The 23,006-nt window shown below is 36.1% G+C and overlaps 1 protein-coding gene across 3 annotated transcripts in view; it reads right to left on the bottom strand.

Moving 5' to 3' along the window:
- The window catches only part of Mgat4c (MGAT4 family member C), a 775,655-nt gene that overhangs the window by 58,824 nt on the left and 693,825 nt on the right, over window positions 1–23,006 (bottom strand). For all 3 annotated transcript variants that reach the window (XM_060377968.1, XM_060377966.1, XM_060377967.1), the window contains one exon: window positions 10,190–10,239. The gene's annotated coding sequence lies outside the window, so the exon portion shown is untranslated. The remainder of the gene's footprint in view (window positions 1–10,189; window positions 10,240–23,006) is intronic.

Below are 23,006 nucleotides of genomic sequence, written 5' to 3'. Positions count from 1 at the left end.
GTTTTTTGCTTTTCTTTTTTTCTTTATTATTATTTATTAATATTGTTGTTTACATTTTATTCATTTGGTTTTTAAATTTTTAAAATTTTTAAATTTTAAATTTTATAAGATAGGATAAACATGCTGAAATCTATACACCTAAAGAAGATAAACAAGAAAGAGGACCCAGGGTAAGAGGATCAATCCTCACTTAGAAAGACAAATGGGATGGACATTGGAAGTAGGAGAAAACAAGTAACAGGATAGGAGCCTGTCACAGAGGGCCTCTGAAAGACTCTACCTAGCAGTGTATCAAAGCAGATCTAAGACTCATAACCAAACCTTCGGCAGAGTGCAGGGAATCATAAGAAAGAAGGGGAGTTAATATGACCTGGAGAGGACAGGAGCTCCACAAGGACCAAATATATCTGGGTCCAGGGGTCTTTTATGAGACTATTTCTCCAACCAAGGACCATGTGTGGATATAACCTAGAAACTCTGCTCGGATGTAGCCCATGGTAGCTCAGTATCCAAGTGGGTACGCTAATAAGGGGAACAGGGACTGTTTCTGACATGAACTCAATGGTAGGCTCTCTGACATCCTACTCCCTAGGGAAGAGCAGCCATGCTAGGCCACATAGGAGGACTTTGCAGCCAGTCCTGAAGACAACTGATAAGCTAAAGTCAGATTGAAGGGGAGGAGGTCCTCCCCTATCAGTGGACTTAGAAAGGGGCAAGGAGGAGATGAGGGAGGGACAATGGAATTGGGAGGGAAAGAGGGAGCGGGATACAGCTGGGATACAAAGTTAACAAACTGTAACTAATATTAAAAATAACAAAAAAGATGATAGATAAGCTTAAAAATGCTTGTCAGAAAGATGTGCACAATAAAAATTGGTTTTATCAAAAAAATATTGATTACAGTTTATTCACTTTGTATCCCAGCTGTAGCCTCTTCCTCCATCCCCTCCCAATCCCATCCTTCCTCCCTCTTCTCCCCCAATGTCCTTCCCCCAGTCCAATGATATGGGAGGTCCTCCTCTCCTTTCATCTGACCCTAGGCTATCAGGTCTCATCAGGACTGGCTTCTTTGTCTTCCTCTGTGGACTGGTAAGGCTGCTCCTCCCTCAGATGGAATTAATCAAAGAGTCAGCCCATGAGTTCATATCAGATATGGTTCCTGTTCCTATTATTGGGGACCCCTCTTGGACACTGAGCTGCCATGGGCTACTTCTGTACAGGGGTTCTAGGTTATCTCCATGCATGGTTGTTGTTTGGAGTATCAGTCTCAGAAAAGACGCCTGAGACCAGAGGTTTTGGTTCTGTTGCTCTTCTTGTTCAGCTCCTCTTGTCTTTCTATCTCCCCCTTCTTTCATGAGATTCCCTGCACTCTGCCCAAAGTTTGACTATGAGTCTCAGCATATGTTGTGATATCCTGCTAGGTAGAGTCTTTCAGAGGCCCTCTGTGAGATGATCCTGTCCTGTTTCCTGTTTTCTCCTTCTTCCTATGGACATTCCTCATTTGCCTTTCTGAATGAAGATTGAGCATCTTACCCAGGATCCTCCTTCTTGATTAGCTTCCTTAAGTGTACAGATTTTAATATGATTATCCTATGTTATATGTCTAATATAAAGAAATGTTCATCATCCTTAGTCATCAGGAAAATGCAAATTGAAATAACCCTGAGATTTCACCTTACTCCCATCAGAAAGGCAAAGATCAAAATCTCAAGTGACAACACAGGCTGGAGAGATGTGAAGAAAGAGGAAACCTACTCCATTGCTGGTGGGAATGAAGACTTGGAAATCAATCTGGCGTTTTCTCAAGCAATTAGGAATAGTGCTACCTCAAGATCTAGCTATGCCACTCCTAGGCATATATCCAAAAGTTGCTCAAGTATACAACAAGGATATTTGCTCAGCCATGTTCAAAGCAGCTTTATTTGTAATAGCTAGAACCTGGAAACAACCCAGATGTCCCTTGACTGAGGAATGGATACATAAATTATGGTATGTTTACACAATCGAATTTTACTCAGCAATTAAAAGCAAGTAAATCATGAAATTTTCAGGCAAATGGTGGGATCTAGAAAAGATCATCCTGAGTGAGGTATCCCAGAAGAAAAAAGACACACATGGTATATTCTCACTAATAAGTGGAAATTATTGTTACTTATTACAATTTATTCACTTTGTACCCCGGCTGTAGGCTGTAGCTCCCTTGCTCAAGTCCTCCCAGTTCCCCCTCCCTCCCTCTTCTCCCCCTTTGCCCTACCCCTTGTCCATTCATAGGGGAAGCCCTCCTCCCCTTCTATCTGACCTAGCCTATCATGTCTCATCAAGATTGGCTGCATTGTCTTCCTCTGTGGCCTGTTGAGGATGTACCTCCCAGTGGGAGGTGATCAAAGAGCTGGCTACTGAATTCATGTCAGAGACAGCTCCTGCTCCTCTTACTAGGGAACCCACTTGTATACTGAGCTGCCATGGGCTACATCTGTGCAGTGGTGTTAGGTCCTCTCTATGCATGGTCCTTGGTTGTAGCATCTGCATCTGCAGGGCCCGTGGGCACAGGATTTTTGCTTCTGTTTTTCTCCTTATGGAGCTCCTGTCCCCTCCAGTTCTTTCTATCTTCCCCTTCTTCTGTCAGATCCCTGCAGTCTACCCAAAGTTTGGCTATATCTTTTGGCTGAAAGATTTCAAAACGTAGACATGTACCAGTCAAGAAACTGTATAAAAAAATGACAGCTGAATGAATTAAAATAATCAGAATTATAATCATATGTTACAAAATTATACTGTGATTTGTTGACATGAATAACAAGTTGTGTGAATTGTTTTATTTGTTTTATTTATCATTTGTCATAAAGAGTAAAGTACTCACCAGGCACAGTGGTGCATGCCTGTAATCCCGGTTCTAAGAGAGGAGGAGACAAGTGGATCTCTGAGTTTGAGGCCAGCCTGGTTTACAAAGAAGTCCAGTACAGCCAAGGCTACATAGAGAAATTCTGACTTGAAAAAAAACAGAACAAATGGTAAACAATTCTCTAACTATAAAAGGCTTGAAATTGTTTTAATTGACAAGTACCACATAGTTTTATTTGTTTAGCATTTGAGTCAATCAATTAAACAGAATGACTATGGAAAAGTTTTCCTGCCTCATTAGAATTCACCCTAGTTTGACGCAAATGTATATAGCATCATCAGATCAAAACAGGAAGAGCTGCAAAGTAGGCTGAGCCTTGGAAAGTAAGTTAGTATCTAGCTAACACTAGAGTAGGAGTGAATCACTGTCATTGATAAGACATTAGAAAGCCTCCAATAAACACTGCAGAAACAGTGTTTATTTTAGTATTTTAGTAACCCACTTACAGTCAGTCTAAAAATTTACTAGTTATGTGTTGATGAAAGCTTTCAAAAAAAAAAACAAACAAAATAACAACAACAACAAAAAACACCCTCTTAACTATTTGAGAATCCATATTTCCCTTTCAGCTTTGAGGAATCATGATTTTCTGTTGTTTTTTTTAACTATAATAAATTTAGATTCCTAAAAATATAGAGGATAGGAACTTCTTAAATATTTATTAAAGACTATAAATTATTACTTTTTTCTATTTATCTTCTTCAGTGGTTATGAATGATATTATTGAGGATATTTTGCTTAGACCCAGTGAAGGAATTTATTTGATAGACACACTGCAATTAGATGCTTGCCCAGAGTTACCTCTTTATATTATTAATTAATGTGTGTAGCATTTTTTTAACATTATAAGAAAATTTAAAGTACAGTTATTTTAGAAAAGAGTACCTAATGGTTAATTTAAATTTTACAGACATACATTTTGAGGTAATGCATAATACATTTTTCTACTGACAATCAACAAATTTCTTATTTAAAAAGAACAATAGAGTTATGATTATGTTGATTGTGTCTATGAAGAACAGCACATTGAAAGTAAAAATAAATATATATATCCATTTGTGAGTGGCTTACCTTTAAAAAATGAAGAAAAATATATGGCACTGATGGTGTAAGTCACTTGTCATTTCATACAAATAAGGCTCACAGTCTTAAATCATTGGCACATCTTCATAACCTTTCATGCACCAACATTATACAAACTTTCCTTAGATTTATGAATCTTTTTTTCACTTCAGAATTTTTAATTTTCTTGTGAAAGCAAATTTTATTTTTATTAGTTACAATTTATTCACTTTGTATCCCTCCTGTAGCTCCCTCCCTCCACCCTTTCCAATCTCACCCACCTCCCCCTTCTCCACCCATGCCCCTCCCCCAAATCTTTCTCCCCTTCCTTCTGATCCTAGTCTATCAGGTCTCATCGGGAGTGCCTGTATTGTAGTCTCCGTGTCCTGGTAAGGCTGCTCCCCCTCTCAGGGGGAGGTGGTGATCAAAGAGCAGGTCAATCAGTTCATGTCAGAGACAGTCCCTGTTTCCATTACTGTGAAACCCACTTGAACACTAAACTGACATGGGCTTCATCTGTGCAGGGGTTCTAGGTTATCTCCATGCATGGTCCTTGGTTGGAGTATCAGTCTCAGAAAAGACCCCTGGACCCAAATTTTTTGGTTCTATTGCTGTCCTTGTGGAACTCCTGTCCTCTTCATGTCTTACTATTACCCACTTCTTTCATAAGGTCTTAAAATCTCATAGTAATGAAAAAGAAAATTGGTTGTGAACTTGTGTGATGTCTATGATATTGAAATGTGAAAGCAGTTTGTAGAGTGAGAACTGCTATTATGCCAATATCTTTTTTAGTAAGCTATGGGATGATGTTTGTTCATAATATCGCATACTGGAGATTATTGTATCAACCATCTTTAATACATAGAATAATCACAAAAATGACAAAACTTAGTAGATGAAAGTCAACAATGAAAATGGTTTCAAGTGGTTGCTGAGAATTTATTGCACCAGCATGTTGGGTTTATGCATTTTAAGAGAGTTATGAGATGGTGATGTAGTAGGTAAAGTATCTGCCTAGCATACATAACTACATGTATATGCTTAACCCCCCCCCCCCCGGCACCATAGTTTTTAATTAAAACAGGTTAAAGAGAGAATAAAGAACTTGATTTAGATGTGACAAATACATCTAAATTGCTTCTTAGTGTAATATCAGCTACACTGTGGTACAGAGGCCAATATCTTTGACTAAGTGACTCAAATATGATTGTTTATTAAATTTCAAAAAAGGCATAAAAACAAACATAATAAAAGCATGCAAGATGAAAATAAGGGTGAAGATCATTCACTCACCTTTATGTCAAGAGGAAATAAATCAGTGCCTAAAAGTGCATATAACTAGCTCAATTTGATAAAGAGGGGACTGAGCCTGGCTAAAGCTCTCCTAACTTTATGCAAAATTGTCCTTAGAGTATAAGATTATCATCTTTCATATAGCCATTAAAGCCAGTCACCAACAAAACAAAAAAAATATGTCTACTCCAATAGAAGAGTATAACATCTTCATGTAGAATCAAAAATTGATACTGTGCCTGAAATTGAATTTGCAGTGGTCAGTGATTATTATTGACACATACACAATTGTGCCTTTTCTCTTCAGTGCCAGATACAATCAGCTTCATTTCGGCAACGTGTACGAAATGCATTCATTGCAAACAGCACGGTCACATTCCGTGTAGTAATAAGTTCACTCCAAGGGTAATGATAACTGAGAAAAGCAGGTTCACATCTGTTTAATTCTCAGGGTCACAGTGAGGTGCACAAAATGAAACAGCACAGAATCACCTGCACACATCTGTGCACATTATTCTCCCTGCTTCTTCTCACTCTGGTGTAGATGAGCTTATACTGCCTATTTATTTATTAGAATGTGTAGTCATAGCTCACTAACCCATTGTAATAACTGGCTGGCTCTAATTAAGAACTGCTTCAACCTGTAGGGGAAGATTCTGACTTCTGACAATTTTTCATGTTTAAATTTCTTGGCGTTTTGTTCATTTCACTAATTACTCATTATACCTATAGTTCTGTAGTTAATTATGCAACACTGATAGAGACGTTAAATGGAATGAAATCTGAAAAAAAAAATTAATGTTCCATGTTTTTAACAGTATGATCCTTTTTGAGGTAGAGAGTTACGCAGTACAAACTGTAAAAGATTACTCTCTGCTTGAGGAAGGAACACAAATGTCAGAACTGTAACACTTAACTATCATATATGATTCATTTCAATAATGATTACTTAATCTGGTACCCAGTTGTTTATTTTGATGATTTAGAAAACAGTCTACTTATAAGAATGAAATGTGTTCAAAATATTTATTTCACTTTGATGAAAATAAATTTTGTGTGTCTGTTTGTGTTCATGTTGCTGCATGTTGTGTTTGTAGTTTTGAATTTATACACTGGGGGCCAAAGAACATTCTAGGTTCTTCAGGTACTGTGTACCTTGTGTTTTTGAGACAGGGTCTACTCACTAGCCTGCAGTTCACCAGTAGACAAGGATGGCTAACAAGTAAGTCAGCCTCAGTGACCCCCAGTCTCCATTTCACCCCCACTGGAATTACAAGGACATACCTCTATGCCTGATTTTTAAAATGTTGATTCTGATGACTAAACCCATACCCTCATAATTAATAAGCTGAGCCATCTCCCTAGCTTGAAAGTAAATTTTTGATGCATAACCTTTGTTTCCATGAACATAGTATGATTTTGCCACATCTAGATGATCATTTATCTTCAGCACAAATAGTATTTTTACTATATGTAACAAATGAAAATATAACAAACTTTTCATCAATTTTACACTTTCATTTATTTTCGCTATTTGATACAATCTGGTATTTTTTTTTAAACCTAATTCTCTGGATGTCACATCAAGGTGGTAAGAGAGAACTGACCTCATAAAATTGCTATCTGTCTTAACATGTGTGCCTTAGCAAATGTCTTCTTTGCACACATCATCATGTACTCATTCACACAAATACACAATTTAAAAATACACTTCTTTAAAAATGTGAACATCCTGAAAACTATGGTGTTTTACATTTGGCAGCTTGTTTCTTTCTGATATAATAAAATGTTACCTCACTGAGGTTTGTTTGTCTCTTGTAAACTGACTTCTGTGGCAGACCTTGAAGGAAAGTTCAAACTCTGGAAATGTAAAGCCATCCACTGTGTGTTCCTAATTTTTGAGCAATGTTTTATCATTTTTAAATTAATTATTTTATAATTAAAAATTTAGATTATTTACCTTCCAGCACACTTAATAAAACACAGAGTAATATTTATTTATCCAGCCCATGAGTTAACTTGGCTTTCTGCAAAGCAATGGTTTCTGTGAAACAGAAACATATAAACTGAGAACTTAAAGAGAATTTGTTCAAGGTATAAAGTTGAAGGGTGAAGGAAGATTGTTGTACTAATAATGCATTTTGGAAGATTAAATTACTCATACAATGTAATGTGTTTAGCCCAAAATGCATGCAATTTTAACTTGACATTTGTCAGTATTGTAATAACAGGTTTATGAAGAACTAAGACTTTCTTGGGCTGATATTGAATATTGATATGCCTATCACTTATGAGAAATTAATCAAGCTGAGGAACCCAACCCAATTTATTCAACCAGTTTCCTTTGTTGGATGTTTTTGCTATTCCAGTTTCCTTTGTTGGATGTTTTTGCTATTAACTTCTTGACTGAGATTTGGATAGTTGGAGTAGTAGAAAGGCAAGAAGCATTGAATGGAGTGACAGATCTTTACTCTATGATATAATAAGAGGAAAGATGTACCATATTTATTTCAATTATTTGGAAAGAATCATATTGTATTTGTTACTAGGCACTGTTGGGAAATAATATAAATGCAAAACAAAATAGGATATGAAAATTAACTCAGTCCTTATGAGTTCAAAATTTTCCATTTGGAAGTTTATGTTTTAACATTTTTCAATTAAATTAAAAAAAAAACACCTAATGTGTGAAAGCAGCATTTTAAGGTAAAAGTGGACAGTTTATTAAAGAAGTCATTTATAGAAAAATATAGAGTCATGAAAATGATATTTTATTAATTAGCATAAGGCTGGATTGCTGTTGTAAATAAAAAGTAGAGTGTTGCACTCTATAATGTTTATTGTTATTGGCCCTAAGATTACCACGGCAGTATATTGATATATTTTAACACTCTATCACAAATAATAAGACACAAATCCTGTTAGAGGGGTGGGAAAGAGAGAGGGAGGGTGAGATTGGGAGGGGAGGAGGGAGGGAGCTACAGAGGGGATACAAAGTGAATAAACTGTAATTAATAAAAATAAAAATTAATTTTAAAATTACCTTATTTACTTTGGGCCAGGAAGATAGTCCTACCTCTGTGGTCTGAATCACCTTACCATCTATCTCCGAGACCCCATCCAATGACATCTTCCTATCTTTCATCCATAATCTTATAAATACTTGTTTTTATTCTTTATCTGTGCCTTTCTCTGCCATTATTGGAGTCCTTCCACCCATCCCTACGTGGTTTCTTCTCCAGGCTAACCAATCAAGGTGTCCTCCTTCTTTTTCTAGTCTGTCTGAGTCCCATGAGTCTCTCTTACACCCAAAAGCACAAAACCTTAGCCATGCCTACCCTATTCTGCCTTGCCCAGGTGTAGGCTGTTTAATCAACCAATCAGGTAGGTCTTATGCAATGATAGGTGTAACCAATCTGGAGGGCTAGTAACACACATCATACCAATCTTCAACACTGGATTAAACCGTGGAAAGTGATAGCATATAAATTTTTAAATGTTTATACCATAATGTGACAAGAACAGCTGTTTTATTATGTACCTAGTGAACATGAGTGTGTTAGTAAATTTTTGTTGCTATGATGAAATATCCTAACAGAAAACAATTTTAGGATAAAGGATTTATTTTATATTATTGTTTCAGAGGGATAGAATCCATCATGGATGTCAAAAAGGCATGGTAGCAGGAGCAGAGAGCAAGCAGATCACTTCATTGACACAAAGAAAGAAGAGGAAGATAACAGAGTGGAATGAGTTTAGGAACCCTCACAGACAATCTCTAATGATGCATTTTCTGCAACAACATTCCACATCCTAAAGGCTCCCCATTCTTCCCAAAGAGCTCTTCTTCTAGGGACCAAGTGTTGAAATACGTGAGCTCATGGGGGACATTTCTCATTTTAATCACTACAACACAGGAATACAAGAAAGAACTTTCCTATCCAAGGTCTATCTATGCTTCAGTTCCAAGTACCCTATTGTTCATTTTACTAGTGAACATAAATTAAATAGGATATATTGTTTTTGAAGATGATAATATAATAATTATAATAATAATTACATGTTATTAAATTCATACTATTTGAGGTGTGTAAAATATTAAAAGAGAAACACAAATTACTTCTTTTTCTTCAAATTACTCACTCAAAGTTCATACTCATTTTCTCTGTTGACAAGGCTTAATAGTTTGCTGAGATTAATGTGCTAAAAAAGGCCAAGCTTTAGGGAAGGGAATAAAATCATAGAAGCATAACAGAATTATGGAAGGAAAAGATTGAAAATGTGTAGAAGTAATAAATTAGTTTGAAATGAAGAGTAATCAGAGGTTAGCTATTGAACTTGATCCAAAATAAAAATATTTCTATTTAAACTTATCTAAAAAACATGAAGCTTCAAGTGTTAGCATCTTTATAAACAAAAAACCTTGTATTTCTAATCTTGCCAGTCTATTGGGTATTGATAGACAATTCTGAATAATAAAGCAGATGGAACATAACTACCAATGAAATTAACTAAAGAGTCTAGAGGTTCATAAAAATCAACAGTGCAATGTGTTCTAATTCTTAGCAAAATTTAATATATTAATATATGTCTTTGAAAGGCTCACTAGGAAACAGCTTACTTTATATTAGTTTCATTTTATTTTATGTCTGTCACTATTTTACTTTTATCCCATTACTCTATTTTAGTGATTAACATATTTCTTTTTTAATTAAACACAAAGCTGTATGTATTCGATACAGTAGCTGCCTTAAAAACATCCTCATAATTATTGGGAATGCAGTGCAGTTGAACAAATGGATTGTGAACACAGAACTCTGTATTATATCCCTAAGCACAGCAGAACGTAGCTACTACCAACAAATTTTACTTATAGAACTTTTAGAATGTATACATAGGCCCTCAGATTATAACTGTGTCATGCTACCTTACCTTAAGGAAGAAGCTGTCATAATCTGTCCTGTATAAAAACTATAGACACCCTGGAAGAAAGAAAATTCACTGTTATTACTACAGTTCAATGACTCATCTCCGATTTAAAAAATTGCATAAGATTCTATAAAATTTGCTATTTTCATGCAACTGAATTATACTTATATTTCCTACATTTTATAATAGGTATAAAATATATACTTTTAGCATAGTTTACCATACAGAAGCCATTTCTTTATCTAATTAAAGTATGTATTATAAGTTATCAAATAAAAGGTTGAATTATATGTACTGTAACAATAAAATGCAACACATATAATTATTATATAATTGATTTTATACTAATCAGTGAATTATACTTTACATTTACTTTACTCATGTTCTGGGCAATTTTCTGTATGAGTAATTAATTTTAAGCCCAAAGTACTAAGTTTCTCTTCACCTAAAATTTCATATAGTAATTTGGTTCAAATTTATCCATGCTATTGATTTTTTCATCATCTATAAGGACTTACAATGTTCACCAGATTGTTCCTGCTACATTATAAATTCATTGCCCAGGATACAGTTTGCTATTAAGTGCCTGCCAGACTGTGTTAACAAGGATATTCACAAGAAAACCAAAGCTGTACTACAATGAAACTGTGAAACAAATTATGTAAAGATCACATCCTTCTAAAGTCATTTGCATTTGCTGTAATCAAAGGAAGAAAAAGAAATAAAGTGTTATGTATCACTGTTTTCTTGTACACATAAAAGTACCTTATATTACTAAACATTCAGCACACCTCTGTTGCAATTCTGTGTTACTAAAATATGTCTGAGGAGGAGCACTGCAGTTGTTTCTTTGAATACAATTCCAAAACATATTAATTTCTTAAGATCACAGCCATTTCTATCCACATGCTCTTAGCTCAAATATCTTCAATGGCATCTCCATTGCCTGCTCTTTGATCACCTCCTCCTGATTATGTGGCCTTACTAGGCCATAGAGAAAGATGATGCAGCCAGTCTGTTGAGACCTGATAAGCTAGGGTCAGATAGTAGAGGAGGAGGACTTGCCCTATCAGTGGACTTGGGAAGGGACATATGTCGGGGGGGGGAAGGGAGGGAGGAAGGGAGGGAAGAAGGGAGACAGGGAGGGACCAAGAGGAGATGAGGGAGAGGACTACAGCAAAGATACCAAGTAATGAATTGTAGTAAATAATAATAATTTAAAAATTAATGAAAAACCATGGAAATTGGTAAGGAAATGTGGTAGTGAGGAGAAGGGATGAATTTTAGGGAAGAGGATTAGTGATGGATTTGATCAAATACCTTTATATCAATGTATTAATTTCTTAAACAATAAAAAAGGAAAAAAATCCAGCCAAAATTCTGACATAGTTACAGTATATGATCTTTAGGCTTCATCCCTTACAGTGGGTACTTGGCAGTTCATGGTTGTTAAGAGACAACAATTTTGTTGTTGTTTTGTGAGGGCATGATACTATGTGTGTGTTCCATGTTCCAGTAAATGGCCCTATACTCTTGCACATCTAGGCAGCTTTAACTGGACTTAGTGTGATCTTTAAAAAAAAAAATGAAGCTGGAAAAGGAGTATATTGGGGAGTGTCTTAGTTACTAGTCTAATTGCTACTGTAAAACATCATGACCAAGGCAACTTGGAGAAGAGTTTATTTGGGCTTAAGGTTTCAGAGGGTTAGAGTCAAAATGATAGAGCAAAGGCCTGACAGCAGGGACAGAAAACCTAGTGCTTACATGTTGACATGTAAAGCACTAGGCAGAGAGTGCACTAAGAATGATTTAAGAGGCTATTGGAATCTCAAAGCCCCACCCCATAGTGACACAATTCCTCCAGCATGGCTAGGTCTCCTAAACCTACCCAAAGAGTTCTACCTTCTAGCAACTAAGTGCTCAAATATTTGAGCCTGTGAGAGACACTCTCATTCAAATCACCTTAGCTGGACAAAGCGGAATTGGAAGAGGGAAATGGGGAAAGAATATCGCATATTCCATTGCTCTAAATAGATTCATTTCTTGATTCTATATCCTTTCTTGTTGGTCTGCCTATCCATTTTTATTCAGTACTGTGATGTCAATGTTATTATAGACAAGTGTAGTAGGGATTCCACTTTTGGTCTTATTGTTTAGGATTCTTTGTCTATCCGGAATCCTGTGTGGTTCATTAATATTTTAGGATTATAGTTTTTGTTCTGCTAAAACTTGTCATTGACATTTTGGTGACTTCTACATTCAATATATATCCAGGACTTTCTATCTCCCGCCTCTTTCATAAGTTTCCCTGCACTGTGCCCGAAGTTTGGCTATGAGCCTCAGCCTCTCCTTTGATATCTCTATCTGTAGTCCTACAGAGCCCATTTGTGGTAGGCTCCTGTCCATTCATTGTCTTCTCCTGCTTCCAATGTCTACCACGTTTGTCCTTCTGAATGAGGATTGAGCATCTTCCCTAGGGACTTCCTTGTTGTTTAGCTTCTTTAGGAGTATGGATTTTAGTATGTTTATCCTATATTATGTGGCTAATATCAACTTATGAGTGAGTATATGCTATATGTGTCTTTCTGCTTCTGGGTTACTTCACTCAATAATATCTTTTCTACTTCTCACCATTTGCCTGCAGATTTCATGATTTCCTGGTTTTTAATAGCTGAATAGTATTCCATTCTGTAAATGTACCACATTTACAAATGTATATTCTATATCCATTCCTTCGTTGAGGGACATCTAAGTTGTTTCCACCTTCTGGCTATTAAAAATAAAGCTGCTACGAACATGGTTGAGCAAATGTCCTCATTGTATAGTTGAGCATATTTTGGATATATGCCTAGGAGTGGTAGAGCCTGAGATTTTTACCTTATACCCATCAGACTGGCTAAGATCAAAAACTCAAGTGACAACACATGCTGGAGAGGATGTAAAGAAAGGTGAACTCTCCACCATTGCTGGTGGGAGTGTAAACTTGTACAACCACTTTGCAAATCAATCTGGCACTTTCGCAGAAAATTGGGAATAGTGCTAGATCAAGAGCTAATATTTGTAATGGCTAAGACATCTCCTTAATTCATTTAAAAAAACTATTTTAAAGTTTTCTTGTTCAGTGTGAGTTTAGCTGTATGCTTGTTTTTATGAAATGAATGATTTATCTTAATTATGTATGTGTATGTTTCTTTTTATAATGAAAAATTTTATATTTTACTAAGTGATGTTGTTTTGTGAATACTGAGCTAATCTGGAGATTCTGCCTGTTTTTTTTTTTTTTTTTTTTTTTTGCATCTATGGAAACATTCTTGCATCCATCCATAGGTTCATATAGTCTTGACATTTTATTACTTTGATGTGCTGCTGGATTTAGTTTTTTACTATTTTGTTTGCTTCTATATTTATTTATTTAAGTTTCCTGTGTTGAAGGGTTGTTCTGCCTTTGCATTGTTTTATTAGATGCATTTTTTTTTTTTTGCAGAATGCTTTTGAAGAGATCTTTACATCAATTTATAATAGTTTGAGAATAAGTCGTAATTACTTTTTTTTTGATTTTTTATTTTTTATTTTTTTTTATCAGTTACATTTTATTAACTCTGTATCCCAGCCATGTCCCAATCCCTCATTCCCTCCCAGTCCCTCCCTCCCTCCCTCATCCCCACCGTGCCCCTTTCCAAGTCCACTGATAGGGGGGACCTCCTCCCCATTCATCTGATCCTGTTTTATCAGGTATCTTCAGGACTGGCTGCAAAGCCCTCCTCTGTGGCCTAACAGGACTGCTCCTCCCTTCGGGGGTGGGGAGACCAAAGAGCCAGTCATTGAGTTCCTGTTAGAAATAGTCCCTGTTCCCCTCACTTTGGGAAATCAATTGGTTACTGAGCTACCACAGGCTACATCTGAGTGGAGGTTCTAGGTTATATCCATACATGGTCCTTGGTTGAATGTCAGTCTCAAAAAAGACCCTGTGCCCAGATATATTTGGTCCTTGTGGAGCTCCTATCCTTTCCCCATCAGACTAACTCCCCTTCTTTCTTATGATTCCCTGTACTCTGCCAAAGGTTTGGTCATGAGTCTTTGCTTTGAAAACACTGCTAGTTAGAGTCTTTCAGATGCGCTCAGTAGACTCCTGTCTTACGTTCAATGCTCATCCCATCTGTCTTTCTAAATGAGGATTGATCATCTTACCCCATGTCCGCTCAATTGATTATCTTTTTTAGGTGTATAGATTTCATTATGTTTATCATATCTTATAGGTCTATATAAGTGAGTATATCCCATGTTTGTCTTTCTCCTTCTGGGATATTTACTTTTTTAAGAACTGGTATAACACAACATTTCCATTTTTATACCATATGGAGCCTAGGTATTCAAGAATGTCATCAGGCTTGGGTCTGGGTACCTTTATCATGTGAAGCATATATTGCCCTAATTCACTGACTTTTACCAAATGGATATAAACATGCCTTTCATAGAACCTCATGTGAAAGAGCATAAATGATGTACCTGCTTCAGAATTGTCATACTGCTTTTAAGAGTTTAGCATATTTTCATATTAATGTGCTTATTATTCTTCCTATCCTTTCACCATCTCTTTTGAAACCTTCAAAGCACAATTTCTCATTTCCTTAATGCATTCTCACAGTTTGGTTGTCAGCTTAGTTGGTTCTGGGTCAACTAATACAAATGTCTCTGGGCAAGTCCATAACTGTAGTTACTGAAAGCATTAAATATCCTCCAACAGAATAGATGGCTCTTTCAAATAGTAGTCAATATAGAAAGAAGCCTTAAGGGAAAGCAGGGCATCTTTGTCTTCCCAACTTTTTACAATGGTGATGAGTTTACCTATTGTTTACCATCTACTGCTGATACTATGACTTGGATAGCATTGAAACCCAACTGCTTTAGCTTTCCAATGTAACCTGAAAACCTATGGCTTTCAAGGCCTTCATTACCAGATTAAGATTGTTTAGGTGCCCAGATTCATAGAAGACCCGCAAGATTTGTAGTCTTCCTAGCCTATGCACAAACACTGTTGAACTACCTACCCAATATTGTGCAAGCCAGTCTAATCAAGTCGCTTTATAGTAAATATTGATTTCTTTGATTCTGTTCCTCTAGAGAATATTGGCTAGTGAAGGTTGTATAAACCTTCTTTACTCTTTTTTTAGTTTGTAATTTTTATTAGCCTTTGTTTTTTGTGTTTGTGCTTGCCTATTTATTTGTGTTTGAACCTTGTGAGCTCAAGACTCTTAAGAGCCCAGAAGCGTCATTGGATCATACATTTGTTCTGGATCTACATCACATACAACTTCCATTTCTCCCTTACAACTCTTTTCGTATTGTCCATTATCTTGTCTCTCTCAAATTCATTGACGTTTCTTTAATTGTTTTACACATCCACATGCAAGCTCACTTTTGCAGGTACCGCACACCTCCCCCATCCCCAACCTGCTGAGTCAATTTGGTGTTGTTCTTATATATAAATGTTTAGTGCTGGCTACTTGGTTTTGGGTAACCAATTAAAATCCTTATCACTGGAGTAGACTGATCCTCCCTCTCTCTGTATTCATCATGTTCTGAAAATCTTTAATTAGATGTGGCCTGAGAGACTTTTCCTATCTACAACTGTATCAACTGGTGGTTTCATTGTTAAAATCTTGTTTAAACAACTGTTTTGGAGATGTCCTATTTCATCTTCCTACTCATATGTAGAAGATACAATCTTGCAGTAGATGGCCTGGTCCTTTGGGTCTTTGCAGGTGCTGCAGCCCCTCAGGTGGGGTGCTGTGGATGGTGAGGGAGGCTTCCATCTTGGCTGGCACACTGCCTAACACAAAATAGAGGATCCTAGCAAACTAGTAGAGCCTCAGAATGAGCAAGAAACAGTGCAGTTGTTTGTTGTTTGTTCATTTTTTTGAGACAGCATTTCCTTGTGTAGTCCTAGATGTTTTGGAACTCCCTCTGTATACCAAGCTGGTCTCTGATTCAGAGTTCCATCTGCCTGGGTCTCCCTGAGTGGTGAGATTAAACATGTCACCACTGCCCGTCTGTATTAATGGACTTCTTTAAATTGGTGTTTTGGATTCTCTTTTGGCTCAGTTTCTCCTGATACCACATGATTGTGCTTATCTGTGTACCTACATTGCTATATACGCATCAAGTATAATGGTAAACTTTTCTTGTGTTATGAAGGTTTGCCTACCACAAGAAGAAAGACCTTCTCCTGCACATAGGCAGGAACAGCATGTTAGCTTTGATTTTAAATGGGTCAATAGTGTGATCTCTCTGTAGTTTGGTTGTTTATTTATTCTTTGTTTGTTTTCCACAGTTATCTGCAATTTCTGACAGCTGGCTAAGCTACAAGTGTTTGAGAATATGATGGTTAGTCTTTTTTGACTATGATATTAGTCTTTTTTTGATAGCAAGCCCCCTTCCTATCAATTGATCTAGACATAAATATTTGTAGATTCACTGTTAATTGTGACTATATTAGATTATCCAATGGGTTGGCTGTTCACTGTTGGAATGAATGAGCTGTGTAGTCAGCCCTTTAGTAGGACAACACTGACATATGAGAAATGGCAAATTCCATGATGAATAAAAAGATTTTAAAAAAACAGATAATGAGTCAAAGTAAACTGTAATTCATTTGACCAGACTTATATAGACAAAGTGCCTGTGCTCTGATTTTTTTTATAACTTATGTGACCTCAACTTTAATAGGTCAGTTGGACCTACTGCTAAGTATATCCAACTTTGAGGGCTGTGGCTGTAGTGTATTTCAGTTTCTGGGATATTAGAATCTATTGATATTCTAATTCTTTTTCAGAAATAGTTGCCTTTAGGACCTTACTGTTCAGAGACTAGGTTAGGCAGCATTAAAAGCTTCAGTTCTTCATGATACCCTCTCTTTGTGGCAACAGGTTGATAAAAAAAAAGGATGTGAGTCTTGAAACCCTCTATATGCTCATGTTATCCCAAGAGTCAACAAGATGCTCATAACATATAACTTATTAAATTTTTCATAATAGAATTAATTCTATCAACTTTAGTTTCTTAATGTAAATGCTGTTTTGTATAAAATTTGGATAAATATGTTTAAAGTTATTAACAATAAAAATAGTTGCCCGTGCCCTCTAAAAATGTAAAAAGCATGCATCACAAATATGTAATAAAGAAATTAGGGAAACAACACCCTTCACAATAGCCACTAATAACATAAAGTACCTTGGTGTGACCCTAACCAAGCAAGTGAAAGACCTGTTTGAGAAAAACTTCAAGTCTCTGAAGAAAGAAATTGAAGAAGATATCAGAAGATGGAAAGATCTCCCGTGCTCATGGATTGGTAGGATTAACATTGTGAAAATGGCCATACTGCCAAAAGCAATCTACAGATTCAATGCAATTCCCATCAAAATACCATCTCAATTCTTTACAGACCTTGAAAAAAAGATTCTCAGCTTCATATGGAGAAACAAAAAACCCAGAATCTCCAAAACGATCCTGTACAACAACAGATCATCTGGAGGTATCTCCATTCCTGATCTCAAGCTGTACTACAGGGCAACAGTAATAAAAACTGCATGGTACTGGCATAGAAACAGAAAGGAGGATCAATGGAACCGCATAGAAGACCCAGAAATAAATCCACACACCTATGAATACTCGATATTCGACAAAGAAGCCAATTCCATTCAATGGAAAAAAGACAGCATCTTCAACAAATGGTGCTGGACCAACTGGATGTCTACATGCAGAAAAATGAAAATAGATCCATATTTATCACCCTGCACAAAACTAAAGTCAAAGTAGATCAAGGACCTCAACATAAAACCAGATACCCTAAATCAATTGGAAAAAAAAGTGGGGAACAGCCTAGAACTCATTGGCACAGGAGACAACTTCCTAATTTTAGAAATGTTAAAAATTCCCCAAAAGCAGACAAGTAGAAGTGATGTCATTTATTAGTATTCATACATAATTAAATCCACATTTAGCCACAATAAACTGGCTAAATAAAGATGTGTGACATGGAATCAGAAGAAGACAATTATTGGTGAAGGAAGATGCCATCACATGGGAAGTAGTGGTTGCAGCAGGATTCAATAAGCTATGGTCAAATTAGAAAAAAGTGCAATGGCACATAATGAATGAAAATATTATAATGAAACTCATTACTTTGTATGGGTGCACTAATGAAAAAAAATGTAATAAGTACCTCATTATTGAGTACATACATTTCTTCTATGGCATGGGTGTTGCTTATTGTTATATGTTATATAAAGAAATATATATTTTATGTATTCTTCCCAGAAAATTTCCCCCTGAGCACTTGAACTGCTTCAAGCATCAGATCGACTATGCTACATCACTCAGCAGAATTTACAGCAGATAAGAAACACAAAACATGATAGGAAATGAAAGACAGAAAGATTGCCTTTCTCAAAAAGCTATGCTCATCGGACTCCTAAATCTTACATTCCTTTCCTTTCGTATCATTCTTGATGTGAATCTTACAGGAAGAAAAATGGGTTAAACCGACTTTGCCTCACTGTCAAGAGAAACCTATGGTCAGGGATATATCTAATTCCCACAGCTTTCATCATTAATATTTTATGAGTCTCAGTGATCTGTCCCATCTAAAAGAAAAATTTATCTTTCATTTGTGCAAGCAGAGCCTGCCGAGTAATAGATTTCATTTCTATAAGTCAGTAGCGAAATGCAAACCACAGCAAAGGTACCAGGAAGCAAAGTGTTCACTTTATTTCTTTTTACTGGAGTCTGGCTGCACTTTACTGTAGTTGCAAAGTCAGCCAGGCAAAGTAAAATATCTTTGGGGATGATGAATAGTGTTCCTACCCAACTACATCAGCGTATACATGTGAATGTCTACTTTTGTTTAAATGACTTTTAAATGAGATGAGTAGCTACATGCCTCTTCTTTGTAAGCTTTACAAGAAATTATTATAACTGGAATACTAATTTGATTCATTTGGTAAGTAAAACCACCAATTTGAACATTCCATCCTCTATAGAAAGATGATTAAAAAGAAAATTATTGATCACCAAATACTTCCAACTGAAAGCTATTGCTTTGCTCTTTGAATAGGGCTTGGTTTCTCTTCTTGTGAAGTAGGGTTTTCTGTACAGGCTTATGTGTGACACTGAGCCTGAACTTTTATTAATCTACAGAGATGTCAAATAAAAAACAGTGTTCTAAGGCCCACCTTCTTTGAAACTAGAAGCAGGGCAAGCTCCGTAACATTGATCCTAAGTGAGATTACTTATGTAAGAACTCTGAAGCACAGTGAACAAGATGAAAATTAGATAAACTGAGTTACATTAAATATAAAGACTTCTGTACAGAAAGGGCACAAGAAATGGAATGAAATCAAAAGCCATGAGAGGAAAGAGTTTGCAGACATTTTATTTGATAAGTTAATTTAGCAGTTTGTAAAAAAAAAAATAATTTAATTAAAATATGAAAAAGTCTTAGCTAGTTATTTCTCCAAGAAAACACACAAATGACCAATAGATATACAGAGAATACTAAACATTATTGATAATCAGAAAAATTCAGATTAAATCTACTATAAAATATTACTTCTCACCAATTAGGAAGACAGTATCAACATAAAGTGATATCTCCCATCCTACATTCATTGATACATTATAAAAAATAGCCCAGAGAAAGCAACCCTACATGTCCATTAAAGAATGGATATGTAAGGAAAAGGTAAAGGTGGTGTTTCTGTCTATCAATCCACCATGACTTGAAAGTCAGCCTTCAAAGAAAAAGGAGGACTGTCATTTCTCAAAAGATAAATGCAGTAATTTCACTTGTATGAAGCATACAGAAAAAAAGTTATCAGGAACTGCCATGGGGCTGGTGGACATGGGAGCATGTTAGCAAAGTATACAAGGTATCTGTACGTGAGGGATAATTTCAAGATACAAATAAGAGGATGACTGTAGCCAACAACTGTGTTTTAAAATAATAAAAGAAAAGAATAAAATAAAATCAGCATATAAGTTAATATATGTATTACTTGGCTTGATGTAACCATACCAAAATGGATTATGTGTGTGTCCTAAAATATAATGACATTATAAACTTAAGGATTTTTTTAAAAATTAATTGGCACAAAAATTAACAACAGTAACATTAAAGGCCACATTAATCTCAGGTGTCATTCTTCTGTGTCTAACTGATCCATAGACTAAACTAGAGTCACAGAAAGATGCATGTAGTTCCTACATGTATATGAACATTTATCCACTTGTTGGGAGGAATGCTCTTAGTTCCGTAAAAATAGGAGGAATCCCTGAGCAAGTGAGTCTTTGTTTTTGTAGGGCATAACGGTTTCTATGTTCTTACTTCTTACTATTCTTACAGTCTAATTTCAAGCTATGTAACAAATTATCCTTGAACTAAATGTGAAGATTCATCTAGAACATCTAAGAAATAAGAAAGGGGAGGTATGAGCAGTGGAGGAGGCCCTGTGTGAGTGAAATATTTGAATGTGTATTTCGACATGGGTGTGATTATGAACTGTCAAGGACTCTAACATCATTGGCTCATGGGGGTTGGTAAAGCTGTTACCCATGCTGGCCAGGCTCATGAAAAATAATGAAGTTTTCAAGGCATTTCTTGGGAGTCTGTGTATGAGGATTTATGGATGCTTCATCAGTGTGTTCAGTGACTAGCAAGTGTGTCTTCATGCCCCTGAGTACATACAGAATCATAGTGTACACCTCTAGAGACTGCCTACCCAGACTAGCTTACCCATCCCCTGTACTGTGCCTAACTAAGGTTACATTTGCTACGTTGCTATGATAGTGGTCAGAGAACCCCATCCAATCACAACTTCTTTGTGTCTGTGTCTGTGATTTTGTCCTTTCTTCATTCTCTCACAGCCTCTAGGCAGGGTTCCTGGACCCAAGCTGTTTGGGAAACACCATAGAACACAATCATAAAGGAAAAAAAAAATGTTTTTAAAAAGTATTCTCCTCCACTGCAGGCACTAGAATTTGAAACTACACAGAAAAACAAACACATAAATAAACAAACAAAAACAAAAAATGTGTTTATCTTTTTTGTTAGTATTCCTACCTCATTTTTAAGTATATGTAATTATTTAATACCTTTTTCCCCTAAGACGTGATAAATAAGACTTTGTGTATTTTAGCATAAAATTGTTTCTTTAGAGTTTATACACTGTTGACAAGATGTAGGCATTCATTAAGTTGCCTTTTAAAAGTTTTATTTATTTATTTATTTATTTGCTTTTAGGTGTGCTTACTAGCATGCTCTGATATGACAATAATTACTAATGCTTAGGTTAAGAGTGATTCTTTATTTAAAATATAGCTACTGTTTTAACACTTAAAGAAAGTACTGATTTAGAAATCTCCTGTCCCCAAAGAGTGATATCTCACCCCCAAAGAGCCAGCTAGTTGGAAGAATACAGTATATGCATAAAAATAATGCCAACCCATGATCCACTAAATGTAAGAACAGATTCACTGTATTTGTACTATGTATATAGAGATAATAATCATATTAAAGACACTTGGAGAATGATACAGCCTAGCACTATTTTGAAGAGGCATACCTGCCTGTAAGAACCACCTGAGCTTTCCTCTAACAAAGATGTATCCATTTAAAAATTGTTACAGAAGTACAGAGGATTCTCATGAATGGGGAAATCAATCTTCACTATGCATGTGTTGTGGAAGCTTTGGATTTAATATTTATGTTTTAATCCCAGGTGTGCTGTATAGGACTGAATCAGATTGTCCACAGCAGCAGACTATTTGCCTCCTGCAGGCTCTGAGAGGGGCTTTTTGCCAGCTCCAGATAGTTTAAATCTCAAGACTCTGGAGAGAGAATAAATACCAGAGCCCCTAGAGAGAAAGGGAACTCCAAGGAAGAAGAATGCTGCTGGTACTTCTGTCCGGCTGTTCCTGCTTGCTGTTGATGCAATTTGACTAGAGTAAGTTGGAGATTTCTTGAAATGAGGATTGGACTTGCGCCAAGGAACCCAACAACCCTAACAAGCAGGAAGTAACTAAGAAAAACTATACACCTTTCCCCCGACTAACCTTCTTTCTCTCCTATCAGGTATTGGGGTATTAGAAAGGATTATGGTGAAGAAGGGAAGAAGAAGTATAAGAAACCCCAATAAAATAGTTATTAAATGTACACTAATATGTATGCTAATGTGACATAGTCATATGAATGGAGACATATTTCTTTTCTCAGATTCAAGGTGGTATTTGGGAGCTTCAGACTTTGTAACCCTTTTCAGACTTAGAATGAGGGGGAATGGAAGGTAAGTAACATCCCATTTCCCTTTAATCCTGGCCTGAGTTTGAAACAAAATAATTATACCTGGACTGTTCTTTTTGACATGACAACATTAATGATAACACCAGGATAGGATAAAATTTAACAAAAACCTTACTTACATTTTGTCACCAAATTTTGTGAACCCTGCTCTCTGCATTCAGTTTACAACCCCTAAGAAATGTCTGTGTTTTTAGAAAAAAATGCCCTTATTTTCTTCCCAGTCTCTCCCTCTTCTATTAGATTAGTGATCCCTATGGCTCTGCTGTGCAAAAATATTCGAAAAGGCAATCCTAGTCAAATCATTTTTGACACTGATCTCATTGCTTTTCCACTATCTCAAAAATCAGACCACATAAAGTCTCCCATTCTCAATTTGATTTAATAAGTTTATCAGATAGATAGTCTATTCCAATAGAGGATTCTGCACTGCAGCTACAGGGATCAACAAATGCAGTTAATATACCT

Source organism: Meriones unguiculatus, chromosome 2 (assembly GCF_030254825.1).
Source record: "Meriones unguiculatus strain TT.TT164.6M chromosome 2, Bangor_MerUng_6.1, whole genome shotgun sequence".
Classification (NCBI taxonomy): domain Eukaryota; kingdom Metazoa; phylum Chordata; class Mammalia; order Rodentia; family Muridae; genus Meriones; species Meriones unguiculatus.
This window is presented reverse-complemented; position numbering and strand designations above follow the sequence as displayed.